The sequence below is a fragment of the Schistocerca gregaria genome, chromosome X (assembly GCF_023897955.1).
Source record: "Schistocerca gregaria isolate iqSchGreg1 chromosome X, iqSchGreg1.2, whole genome shotgun sequence".
NCBI lineage: Eukaryota > Metazoa > Arthropoda > Insecta > Orthoptera > Acrididae > Schistocerca > Schistocerca gregaria.
Window position 1 is genome coordinate 654,695,899 of NC_064931.1, and position 14,250 is coordinate 654,710,148.

The 14,250-nt window shown below is 45.6% G+C and overlaps 1 protein-coding gene across 2 annotated transcripts in view; it reads right to left on the bottom strand.

The window, feature by feature from the left end:
* Positions 1–14,250, bottom strand: part of LOC126297689 (histidine decarboxylase) — a 393,180-nt gene that overhangs the window by 113,108 nt on the left and 265,822 nt on the right. The gene's annotated exons all lie outside the window — the stretch shown is intronic.

Consider the following 14,250-nt stretch of genomic DNA (forward strand, 5'->3'; position numbering starts at 1 on the left):
CACCAGTACTCAGGCGCGGCATCTAAACGTATTCTTTAATAAATATTAAGTATTAGAGTCCACATTTGGCAGAGTAAGTGGAAGGAGGAATCTAACTGTCAAATGGCTCTGAGCACTATGGGACTTCACTGCTGTTACACCAGTCTCCTAGAACTTAGAACTACTTAAACCTAACTAATCTAAGGATATCACACACATCCACGCCCGTCGCAGGATTCGAAACTGCGACCGTAGCGGTCTCGCGGTTCCGGACTGTAGCGCCTAGAACCGCTCGGCCACTATGGCCGGCCGAATGTAACTGTCGTTAAAGTTTTGATACCACATTACTACGATGCAGTAAACTAGTTAAGGTGAAAAAAGTGAATATTAGTCAGCTACCTATCACATTCGAAAAGCCACAAAGTTGTACGAAGTATGAACGAGATTTCCGCTGCGCGTCAACCTAGTCAGTCAGCGATGGACTGTAATCTGACTCTGTTCTTTGTAATAGTTGTCTTAACCAGTCCCACGATTTTTAGTAAGTTATGTGATGAATTGTTTAATTATAAAATGTTTTACAGTGGTGATCAGTAAATACATAGTAATGCCATCCCGAGATTTGCTTCAGATGGATTAGCTACCCATACACCCAATTATAGCGACTCAGGTCACCTACTTGCATCTCCAAACTAAGAACTGCTTTAAGGGACTACATCAATGAGAGCTCTGTGGAGAACAGGCAGGAGGAAGTCCTAAGCGTCAGTTCATTACGACAATCCAGGAAAGAGTTAAATTTTGCAGACTCGAGTGAAAAGGAAACATCAGTTGTACCGCATGTCACCTGCACCACTTTCAAAGGACTAGTGGATAAACTGAGAACCATTTATGGAGATTTGGTAGCACGAGAAAATCTTGCAACGTCTAGCACCTTAGGACATCTGCATCTACATTTAAAAAAGGCAGAATACAGCTACAATCCACCTGAATGTTGAATAGAACACCACAGTACTTTGCTACGCTTGGTACTGTTGAAGTTGGCTGCTGTTGCCTTCCTCTGACCTTCGAACTAACCTACCCAGCCATACATAGAGGCACCTGCAGTTTACGTGGAGTCCGAGCCACGAGCAGCTTTGCATTTTTCAAGTTAAAAATATTGGTAGAGGTGAAAGAAGTGATAAGTGAGACATACAAATCCTAGGAATGACAGGGGGCCGACTCTGAGGCCTTTGATGTTGTAGTCTGGCACTTCGCCACTAACTTTTTATTATTTTAGCACCTGCTTTCTCCCACACAGCCCCTTTTACGGTCACGAAAATACCTTCTTCGGTTGAAGGTTGGACATTTTTTCCTCTCAGAATATTTCTTTTTCGAATCTATCCAGATGAAATAAAAAATAGGTTACGGCTTTCTGTGAATAAAATATCTTCTACACATATAGTCATTGTGGGGCATTTAACTAATTCGGCAGTGGCTTCTTCCAGTAAAGTGAAAAGCACAAAATACAACGTGTCTATGAAAAATAAATCAGCAGTGGTGGCTAGACAAGTCACAGGTCGTCACAGGTCGACACAGTCCCACCAAGACTGGTATCCACTTGTTTCGTGTGCCGAGTCGGCAAGTTCAGCGACTCTGGAGCGTGTAAAACTCACCTGCTCCGCTTTCACTGCACAAGTCCTGTCGTTGCGCTTGTTCTGCTGACATATTAGTACACATCGAATGAAATGTTAGGCCGCGGAAGAAACTGGTTGGCCAACAAATGAATACAAAACTCGTCTCGTAAAAGCAGATTATACAGGACGAACATTAATGAAATGGAAAAAATGCAGGGACGAATTCCTGACTGGAAACGGAGGAAAAAAGGTCCTACGAACATGTGTCTGGTAATGTGTCGATGTCACAGTAGATGACGAATGACAGTTCCTCTGACCACGTGCGGTGTAGTCCTTGTGTGCTGCAGACCGTCTGATTGCTGCAGCGTACTGTAACTGGGTAACCTCTTTTGATGCTAGTCAATTGTCAGGATGAGCATTACTGCAAAGGGTATTTGATTCTAAAGCATTATGTCAGGGTGAAAAACACTAAATAAATTACTTTTTCCCTCTTAACAACATGTGGGCAGGGTGGGTTCTTCCTTGGCTCGAGTATGAGGTAGAATGCAACAGCATTTTTACATAAGATAACTTTTATTGAAAGATTTGTACAATGATTTCCTTACTGGATTGTTCTGGCTGGGAGAGTGGCAGCTGTGTCGTTTGCGAAGCCTTCTGCTGCGTGAGCGGCGGCGTCTGATTACACCTATCGGTGTGTATCTCGTGTCGCTGTTTCGCCCAGTTGACTGGAGACGCGCATCGTGAGGTGGCCCGTTTAATTTATGAGAACGAAGTCGTGAATCGGATGGCGATACCTTGAGTGTAGCGTTCCAGTGTTTCTCTTCTCAATGCGGCCGCGTGTGTCAGTGCTGTGCGTCAGCCAGCGGAGCGGCGCGGCATGGGAAGGCCAGTGTCCCGGACTCGAACAACGGACGCCAGATTGCCAGATCTTCATCACCAGCTCACAGGTGACTGCTGATGTGAGGCCGTCTCCTTCCCGTCCTCACGAGTCACCCGGGTGCATAAAAATCAGTCTTCAAATACATTCTAACTTCTGTCTTCTGGCGGCGAGGCTGCTGCTTGCTATTCTATTACAGCGGCGGACTTGGTGCTTCTGTGTACGATGTAGTCTCTTCCTGCATGACGGTCTTCAGCACAGACTGAACTGTACTGAAATGAACTCGAACCGAAACTGAACTGAAAAACTACTGTCTGGCCCACTGCGTCTCGTGTATTTATTTACTTCATTTCACTGGAGGTGAACGAATTCAGGGTCATTGCCTCTTCTGTCACGTTGAAAAGCTTGTCGACGAATCTTAATGTCGGTCATTGGCTCTTGGAATGTAGGCAAGGGCCTTCGATCACATGTGCCAATTGAGAAACATGTGAGCCGGTCAGGCGATGCCCTGACGGCTGAATTGACAGCGTCCGCTTATGTGGGGAGGGCGATGGCTTCTCCTGAACGAGCTGACTTGCAAGTGCCGGCCGTTGCCACTGCTACTCTGGCCGCTGTTGGCCAGTGTGTAACTCTTCTAAACTAAACTAAGTTTTTCATTTATTTTCTGATTTCTACTTCACATCACATAGATTTCACAAATTTATTTACCTATCTTAAGTACCACTCAAGGAGAATGGTCCGGTATTCATGTTGGGAAGAAGTCGAGATGGTATTTGGTTCAAATGGTTCAAATTGCTCTGAGCACTATGGGACTTAACATCTGAGGTCATCAGTCCCCTAGAACTTAGAACTACTTAAACCTAACTAATGTAAGGACATCACACACATCCATGCCCGAGGCAGGATTCGAACCTGCGACCGTAGCAGTCGCGCAGTTCTGGACTTAAGCGCCTAGAACCGCTCGGCCACCACTACTAGCGAGAGATGGTGTTATCGAATGGACAAGCAAATGTAAACGGTCGAGAAGCAGCACGCCTATACCAAAACAAGTACCATCACAGACACCAATTGCATCACACAACATTTCAAGCCCTTTTGGACGTTTGTGTGATCAAGGTTCTTTTCAGACAGCCGAAAGTGCAGGGAGGTGACTGACTGTGCATAAATTAGATTTGGGAGGCCAGGTTCTCCAAGATATTGAGACGAACCCTTGTACATGCGCCAGGCAAGTGGCCCGCCAATGTGGTGAACGTCCAAAGTACGTTTGTGTGTATCCTGCACGATAACATGACAGCCGCTACTATTCCTACAACCTACAACGAGTGCAAGTATTATCAGCAGCGGATTTCCCTCTACAGAAAAAATTCTGTCGATGGTTTTTGCACTAGCGCATCACAATTATGGGATTTCTGTCATCAGTCACCTTTACAGTAAGCTGCGTCAATAACACAGCTTGCAAAGCTATCTACCGTGGCAACGATGCATTTCCGGACACATGTTCATAGGACCTTTTATCCTCCATTTCCAGTCAGGAATCTCTCACGAAATAAATCTCGGGTGAACAGTCTGGTATGAGTGTGCATAGGACACACAGGTGCGCACCTGATGATGGCAACGTTGTCGATTGCCGAAATATTGTGTCCTATGCATACTCATACCGAGCTGTTCACCCGAGACTTATTTCGTCATAAAATACGCCTGGAGAAACTGAAGAATCACGTGAATTTGTCAGTTTGTCGGTTTTATTAATGTCCACCCTGTATTGTTGAGACTATGTGTCCACTTAATTTGGTATACGTCAGTATCATTCTTATAGTCAAAGCGATATGGGTGTAACACCAGATTTTAAGAAGACTTCACGGGAGCCGCTAATTAAGAGGAACCATCGGCCCAACGCACTCTTTACGAACTCACGACACGAGTAGGAGATAAAACACCGAGACGAGCATTACTCACGCCAGTTTAACGAATCGTAGACAAAATATCCTGCCACGTGTAAACGCCAGCATACTGAAATACTGTTTGGCACATTTCACCAAAGGATCCTCCACTCCTGTCACGTTTACCCACGCACTCGCGGCCATAAGGCTACGATTATTTCCTCTGAGGCCATGGGGTGTCTCTATTCTCAACCTGCGTCTTACTTTTTAGTAGCAGCGGAAGTGTATCCATATGCCAACTTTCTAGACGGTCCAGGTAGCCACTTTAGCCTCTCTTCATGGTGCATCGTCCGCCCACGTCAGCGTCCCTGCTGCCTGGACGACCGTATTCTCTTTCGCCTTACGGAACAATGGAAAACGTGGCTGCCTTTTACCTCCCTGAATTTCACTGCTACGCTAGATTTAAAATGCATATGAATCAAACCATACCTTCGATTTATGCTCGCATCGTGTCAATTAACTGAAAATGTTTCTATTGGTTATTTTCCAGCCTTGTACACAGTAATTTATTCCTCACCTTAACTTACGTTATTACGTAATATTATGCTCGGAAACGAGAGAGGGCAGGGAAATGGAATCTCGCTGCCACGTCTCAGGCTGAATAAAGGCAATCTCTCTTGATGTATGGAATTCTTTGCAAAGCTTGGGGTCTGAAATTCTGAGTGAAACTAAAATTTTCGGGTCAAATAAAAACTTTTGTTACACCTACAACCGTATTGTGAATTGCGATCTTCTGGTGAAAGCTAAAGCTAATGTCTTCTTTCAAGTCTCTAGTAAAATAAACTTTAATTAACTAATAACTCTGATAAGGTCTCATTCCACTCGTTTCCCTTTGTATTTTGCACTGTCGCGCGTTTATGGTCTTCTTTTGTGACATTCTGCCCAACAGTGAATTAATTACCATATGGTTTTGTCAATAACAGTCACGGTAAACCCTAACCTATAGTATAAATTTCTTAGACCTACCATTAGAATAAAGGACATCAGTTTGAAATATCGGAAGCCTATCACAACACATACTACAATCCACAACTCCTCCTGTCACCCCATAGCCCACAAAATGACAGCATTCCGGTACATGATCAACGGAGCTATCCATTTACCACTCCCTGTAGACAAATGTGAACAAGAAACTGAAATAATAAAACAAACAGCTCTTGCAAATGGCTATAACAGCTCCTTAGTAGACACCCTAAAGCACTCAATAAGGGCAAAGCAACCACATCACAAGAAAGCAAAAATAAAAAAAAACCTTCATATAATCCCCTTTCTAGGTAATATTTCACATCAGATCGTCAATGTCTTAAAACGAAAAGGCATAAGCATGTCCTTTACCACAGATAACAGGCTTGGACAGAAGTTACCCACAACATCAGCACACGAAACCCACTTCATGACACAGGTGAGTACAAAATTGGATATATGAATTGTGACTGCTTCTACATAGGCCAGACAGGCAGCTTATATTCCAAGAACACATGGCAGCACTAAAAAACAAAAACTACCACACATCAGCAACAGCCAACCACCTGCATGAAACAAAACACAAGTATAAGCATCCTACACATCCAACCATAGTCAAAATTTTAGACATCCTTGAAACACTCCAAATATTCAAACACCAAACATAACTACCCAACTCCATCTTAAATAACAAATATGACAATATTTACAACAGAATCATCTCTGTTTTCAACAACTGCCTACGTTATTAAATTTTCAATGCACGCACACACACACACACACACACACACACACACACACAAATATTTAGTTATGTTACCATGTCACCCCCCGCCCCAAATGTACTGGGGGTACTCTATTTTACTTATTTTATTTTTACCATTAGATATACATTTAGTTTTTTGTCAAAAGAAGCTCAGAACCATGTTCTGAAACAGTGTTTTGTATCTGCACTAGACAGTGCCACAAGTTCCTCCAAAAGGACCGTAACACAACACACACATGTCAAACTAACAAATGTAAATCCACTTGATGATGGAGGTTTAAACCTCTGAAATGTGTCGTGGAGATAAATTAACAGTAGCTAGTAACAGTTAACTTGTTGTGTCATTTAATACCTATGGTAGTACGTAGGTCATTTTGGAAACTGGTTTTATACACTCCTGGAAATGGAAAAAAGAACACATTGACACCGGTGTGTCAGACCCACCATACTTGCTCCGGACACTGCGAGAGGGCTGTACAAGCAATGATCACACGCACGGCACAGCGGACACACCAGGAACCGCGGTGTTGGCCGTCGAATGGCGCTAGCTGCGCAGCATTTGGGCACCGCCGCCGTCAGTGTCAGTCAGTTTGCCGTGGCATACGGAGCTCCATCGCAGTCTTTAACACTGGTAGCATGCCACGACAGCGTGGACGTGAACCGTATGTGCAGTTGACGGACTTTGAGCGAGGGCGTATAGTGGGCATGCGGGAGGCCGGGTGGACGTACCGCCGAATTGCTCAACACGTGGGGCGTGAGGACTCTACAGTACATCGATGTTGTCGCCAGTGGTCGGCGGAAGGTGCACGTGCCCGTCGACCTGGGACCGGACCGCAGGGACGCACGGATGCACGCCAAGACCGTAGGATCCTACGCAGTGCCGTAGGGGACCGCACCGCCACTTCCCAGCAAATTAGGGACACTGTTGCTCCTGGGGTATCGGCGAGGACCATTCGCAACCGTCTCCATGAAGCTGGGCTACGGTCCCGCACACCGTTAGGCCGTCTTCCGCTCACGCCCCAACATCGTGCAGCCCGCCTCCAGTGGTGTCGCGACAGGCGTGAATGGAGGGACGAATGGAGACGTGTCGTCTTCAGCGATGAGAGTCGCTTCTGCCTTGGTGCCAATGATGGTCGTATGCGTGTTTGGCGCCGTGCAGGTGAGCGCCACAATCAGGACTGCATACGACCGAGGCCCACAGGGCCAACACCCGGGATCATGGTGTGGGGAGCGATCTCCTACACTGGCCGTACACCTCTGGTGATCGTCGAGGGGACACTGAATAGTGCAAGGTACATCCAAACCGTCATCGAACCCATCGTTCTACCATTCCTAGACCGGCAAGGGAACTTGCTGTTCCAACAGGACAATGCACGTCCGCATGTATCCCGTGCCACCCAACGTGCTCTAGAAGGTGTAAGTCAACTACCCTGGCCAGCAAGATCTCCGGATCTGTCCACCATTGAGCATGTTTGGGACTGGATGAAGCGTCGTCTCACGCGGTCTGCACGTCCAGCACGAACGCTGGTCCAACTGAGGCGCCAGGTGGAAATGGCATGGCAAGCCGTTCCACAGGACTACATCCAGCACCTCTACGATCGTCTCCATGGGAGAATAGCAGCCTGCATTGCTGCGAAAGGTGGATATACACTGTACTAGTGCCGACATTGTGCATGCTCTGTTGCCTGTGTCTATGTGCCTGTGGTTCTGTCAGTGTGATCATGTGATGTATCTGACCCCAGGAATGTGTCAATAAAATTTCCCCTTCCTGGGACAATGAATTCACGATGTTCTTATTTCAATTTCCAGGAGTATAGTTGTTTTTCAGTTGCTCTAGGAATTGCCAATGCCGTTGTTTCAGCAATTCTTGAAAACTCTCCATTGTTATATTGTGTCTCTCTATTATGTAGCAAACACAGTGTCCAATAAGCAAATCTTCACTTATTTCTTGCTACGGGGAAGACATTCCAGTTCGATTATAATATGCAGCTGATCGCTATTTGTTGTGGTAATGTTCTACTTATAACAGACAATTTACGTTTTCTCCAAATCCATTGTTTTAGACTCTTTCATCTTTCAAAAAAAAAAAAATTTGCTGGGTTGGTTATCACGTAACAGATGGTGCAGAACCTGATCGGTGGCATATACATCCTGCGCTTTTCTCGGATCGTGGCGAAGATTTCCGTGACCACATCTAAACAAATTGGTTGCGTGTGTCTTTCCGTACTTTAGTCCACTTAATCTTCCAATATTTGAGTTTCATAGGCTACTGTGATCTGTTTTTCCCTAGGAACAGCCTGAAGATAATCTCACGGTTTTGTCGCTGCTGTATTCCCTTCTAACACAGCGACCAGCCATACAGTTGTGTACTGCGGGTTGCCGCAACCCGTGCCTGCTAACAACACTTACTATAGAGATACGAAAAAAACAACCCGTAGGTACACACAAATATTCTCTCGTTGTTTACAGCCGAACTTGTGACGCCATCCACGCCGCCAGAGGCAGAAGTATTGCCGTAAACAGCGCTGCCACCACGAATCCAGTCGCACAATCGAGACGAAACTCCGTAGACAGACAATTTGATTAGAAGTCTCTTGTGAGGAACGGTGTCAAAAGACTTCTGAAAATCTAAACATATAGAACCAGTTTGACATACCCCGTTAACAGAAATCTTTACTTCGTGAGAATAAAGACCCAGTTCTGTGTCACAAGAACGATATTTTCTGAATCCGTGTTGGATATTTGTCAATAAGTCATTTTCTTCAAGTAGTTCATAATGTTCGAACACAGTATTCGTTCCAAAATCCTACTACAAATCGACGTTACTTATATGGGTATTTAATTCAGCGTTTCCTGGGTAATGGTGGGTCCTGTGCAACATTTCAGTCGTTAGGTACGGATCTTTCGACGAGCGAGCTGTCGTATATGGTTATCTTGTATGAAGCTATTGTACCAGCATACTCTGAAAGGAACCTAACTGGTATACAATCTGCACCGGAGGCTTTGCCTTTATTATTTAAGCTGCTTTGATACACTGAGGATATCTACTTCTAAGTCACTCATGTTGGCAGTTGTTCTTCATTCGAATTCTGGAATATTTACTTCGTCTGTTTTGGGGAAGGGAATTCGGAAAACCGTGTTTAGTAACTCTGCTCTACTGGCACTGTCATCAGTAACATTACCATTGCTATTGTGCAGTGAAGGTATTGATTTCGTCTTGTTGTTGATGTACTTTACATACGGCTAGATTATCTTTATGTTTTCTGCCAGATTTAAAAAACCGAATTTCGTTGTAGAAACTATAAGAAACATCTCGCATTGAAGATCGCGCTAAATTCCGAGCTCATGTAAAAGTTCGTAAATTTTGTGGATTTTGCGTTATTTTAAACTTGACATGCTTTTTTCGTTGCTTCAGAGGCAGTTTTCTGACCTGTTTTATGCACCATAGGGGATCAGTACCATGTGTTATAAATTTATTTGGCAAAATATGTTATGTGGACATGTGTCCGGAAACGTTTACTTTCCACGTTAGAGCTCATTTTATTACTTCTCTTCAAACCACATTAATCATGGAATGGAAACACACAGCAACAGAACGTACCAGCATGACTTCAAACACTTTGTTACAGGAAACGTTCAAAATGTCCTCCGTTAGCGAGGATACATGCATTCACCTTCCGTCGCATGGAATCCCTGATGCGCTAATGCAGCCCTGGAGAATGGCGTATTTTATCACAGCCGTCCAAAATGCGAGCACGAAGAGTCTCTACATTTGGTACCGGGGTTGCGTAGACAAGAGCTTACAAATGCCCCCATAAATGAAAGCCAAGAGGGTTGAGGTCAGGAGAGCGTGGAGGCCATGGAATTGGCGCTGCTCTACCAATCCATCGGTCACCGAATCTGTTGTTGAGAAGCGTACGAACACTTCGACTGAAATGTGCAGAAGCTCCATCGTGCATGAACCACATGTTGTGTCGTACTTGTAAAGGCACATGTTCTAGCAGCACAGGTAGAGTATCCCGTATGAAATCATGGCGGTGAATCGAGGAAGTACAGTACATACCGACGAAACTAAAATGAGCTCTAACATGGAAATTAAGCGTTTCCGGACACATATCCACATAACATCTTTTCTTTATTTGTGTGTGAGGAATGTTTCCTGAAAGTTTGGCCGTACCTTTTTGTAGCAACCGTCGATACTATTCCTTTGGCCGGCCGCTGTGGCCGATCGGTTCTAGGCCCTTCAAACCGGAACCGCGCTGCTGCTACGGTCGCAGGTTCCAATCCTGCCTCGGGCGTGGATGTGTGTGATGTCCTTAGGTTAGTTAGGTTTAAGTATTTCTAAGTCTAGGGGACTGATGACCTCAGATGTTAAGTCCCATAGTGCTTAGAGCCATTTGAACGATTTGAACCATTCCTTTGAAACAAAATACCAGTTGACAAATCGTATGCGCTCAGTGTCCTTTGTAGCGCTATTTGATATGAGTCCCACATACTTGAGGAGTATTCAAGTACGGACCGTGGAAGTGTTTTGTATGCAAACTCTTCTGTAGAAAAGCTACATTTTCCCGTTATCCTGCAAATGAGTCGTAGCCTGCAATTTGACTTAGATTCAACTGAACCTATTTGGTCGTTGCACCTCATATCTGTAAACATTGTTATTCCCAAATATTTTTAGTCAAGAATAAGTTAAGATGCGACTCAATCATGTAGTTATAGGATACACTCTTTTACATTTTGTCAAGTGCGCAATATAGTTTCTCTACACTAAGATCTAATTGTGAGTCTTTGCATGAGGCTGATATCTTCTCGAGATCTAATTGGATACTGCAGTTTCCTCATAGGTAACTACGTAACCACAAAGGGACTGAAATTGTAGCTAATACTGGCTTCTAAGTCATAAACGTTTACCATGAACAGAAACGGTCCTATTACACTCCCTCAATGTCTGACAGATATAACGCCTGTGTCTGCAGAGGATTCTTGATTCAGGATAAAGTGCTACGTCTTGTATGTCAGGACACTTTTTGATACAGTCGCAAACCTGATTAGGTATCTCATAGGAACATAATTTCTTTAGAAGGCATATGGTAGCTCGTCGCTATGTCACGAGCTGTTTTCATACATCACGCAACTGCACGCTATGTACAAGTTACTTGTCAACTCAAAAGACGATGAGTTACCAATAGTCCCTGTCAGCAGAAACACCATATCTTTGCAAACAGGAAAGTGGAGGTATCTCACGCAGCAACGCTAGAGCTTTTACATGTCCCAGCCAATTAGAACGCTGTGCGCACATAATTTGATTGGACGCCTGATGCAGTTTGAAACACACAAACACCTTTCTCTCGTCTTTCGTCCTGGGGAGCACAACGAGCAGAGCTGTTTCAGATTCTTGATCTGTATATTTGATATAGGTGCATTCGATATGCAACTTTCAACAGTATGGTGGGATCGCCGCAAGCATCGAGCATCCGGGTTGTACTCATATGGTTGGAATACGCAAGGGCATTGCAGTTATGCAACATCGTGTAATTTTCGCGTTTCGGTTTGCATTTGGATTTGAAATGGGTAGTGTTGTGCCTATTTTCTCGTTTCCTGTTGCACCAAAACACTTGATGATCGGCATCCATCTCTGAGTTAACCATCTATAAATTCAAGAAACTTAAATACAGATGCTGCTTACGCTCTGTCCGTAAATGTTGCTGGAAGAAATCAAGATACGCGGTATTCTGAAGCTTACTCTCTGGACACAATTTATATTGATATGTGAAGTACTGATGGAAACGTAGATTGAAGTATCTGCACTAGCTCTGGAAATTCTGGAAACACACTCTAACGTCTATAATAAACAAATAGTACGCTATGTACTATTACTCTTTAACGGAAAAGCGTAGTTGAAAAGTTCTTATAGCTTTTTGTCCTCTAGCAATCTTCTTCGCAAAAGAGTAGACAACGTATTTAGAAAATGTCACCCTCTCTGGACGTGATAACATTAGTTCTGCGTTGAAACGTGAGCCAGTTCACGGGTGATACAGGCGGAGCTTTCTGACTCGTCTCTAAATCACAAACATCTACTTTATCTGCCTTATTCTGGATATCGTCTTGCCAATTCCAGAGGGCTACTAGATCTTCAGCCTTTCAGCATTCTTTTCTCTCAGTTCGTAGAGAGGTCAGAGAGCGAGACTTTAAAACTGCTACATAAATTGCCTATCAGTAGCCACTGTCGAATTACTCTGATAGATCTGGTGTCACGTCAGCTCTATTTAAATAACTCTTTTTGTGGAATCACTGACCTGTTCGACATGACACATTCTTCTTTGCGAAAATTACACCCCTCAATTGCTCGCATACGTGGCGTGTGGTAAAACTGTATGGAAGACACTACATATTACTGTCCACTACTGCGGAAGGTCGCGCGGGGTAGTCGCGCGGTCTCGGGCGCCTTGTCACGGTTCGCGCGGCTCCCCCCGTCAGAGGTTCCAGTCCGCCCTCGGGCGTAGGTGTGTGTGTTGTCCTTAGCATAAGTTAGATTATGTTAGCTTAAGTAATGTTTAAGCTTAGAGACCGATGAATTCAGCTGTTTGGTCCCATATAACTTACCACAAATTTCCAATTTTTACTGCGGAAAGATGGTCACAGTATCTGCGATAAAACTTCAAGGATTGACAGATTTCGGAAAGAAAATAATTTATGGTCTGCGTTAGGTTAGGCGAAAGGTACAGTGTGTATACTTTCTACGTGTTTCTTTTAATTATACACTCCTGGAAATGGAAAAAAGAACACATTGACACCGGTGTGTCAGACCCACCATACTTGCTCCGGACACTGCGAGAGGGCTGTACAAGCAATGATCACACGCACGGCACAGCGGACACACCAGGAACCGCGGTGTTGGCCGTCGAATGGCGCTAGCTGCGCAGCATTTGTGCACCGCCGCCGTCAGTGTCAGCCAGTTTGCCGTGGCATACGGAGCTCCATCGCAGTCTTTAACACTGGTAGCATGCCGCGACAGCGTGGACGTGAACCGTAGGTGCAGTTGACGGACTTTGAGCGAGGGCGTATAGTGGGCATGCGGGAGGCCGGGTGGACGTACCGCCGAATTGCTCAACACGTGGGGCCTGGGTCTCCACAGTACATCGATGTTGTCGCCAGTGGTCGGCGGAAGGTGCACGTGCCCGTCGACCTGGGACCGGACCGCAGGGACGCACGGATGCACGCCAAGACCGTACGATCCTACGCAGTGCCGTAGGGGACCGCACCGCCACTTCCCAGCAAATTAGGGACACTGTTGCTCCTGGGGTATCGGCGAGGACCATTCGCAACCGTCTCCATGAAGCTGGGCTACGGTCCCGCACACCGTTAGGCCGTCTTCCGCTCACGCCCCAACATCGTGCAGCCCGCCTCCAGTGGTGTCGCGACAGGCGTGAATGGAGGGACGAATGGAGACGTGTCGTCTTCAGCGATGAGAGTCGCTTCTGCCTTGGTGCCAATGATGGTCGTATGCGTGTTTGGCGCCGTGTATGTGAGCGCCACAATCAGGACTGCATACGACCGAGGCCCACAGGGCCAACACCCGGGATCATGGTGTGAGGAGCGATCTCCTACACTGGCCGTACACCTCTGGTGATCGTCGAGGGGACACTGAATAGTGCAAGGTACATCCAAACCGTCATCGAACCCATCGTTCTACCATTCCTAGACCGGCAAGGGAACTTGCTGTTCCAACAGGACAATGCACGTCCGCATGTATCCGTGCCACCCAACGTGCTCTAGAAGGTGTAAGTCAACTACCCTGGCCAGCAAGATCTCCGGATCTGTCCCCCATTGAGCATGTTTGGGACTGGATGAAGCGTCGTCTCACGCGGTCTGCACGTCCAGCACGAACGCTGGTCCAACTGAGGCGCCAGGTGGAAATGGCATGGCAAGCCGTTCCACAGGACTACATCCAGCATCTCTACGATCGTCTCCATGGGAGAATAGCAGCCTGCATTGCTGCTAAAGGTGGATATACACTGTACTAGTGCCGACATTGTGCATGCTCTGTCGCCTGTGTCTATGTGCCTGTGGTTCTGTCAGTGTGATCATGTGATGTATCTGACCCCAGGAATGTGT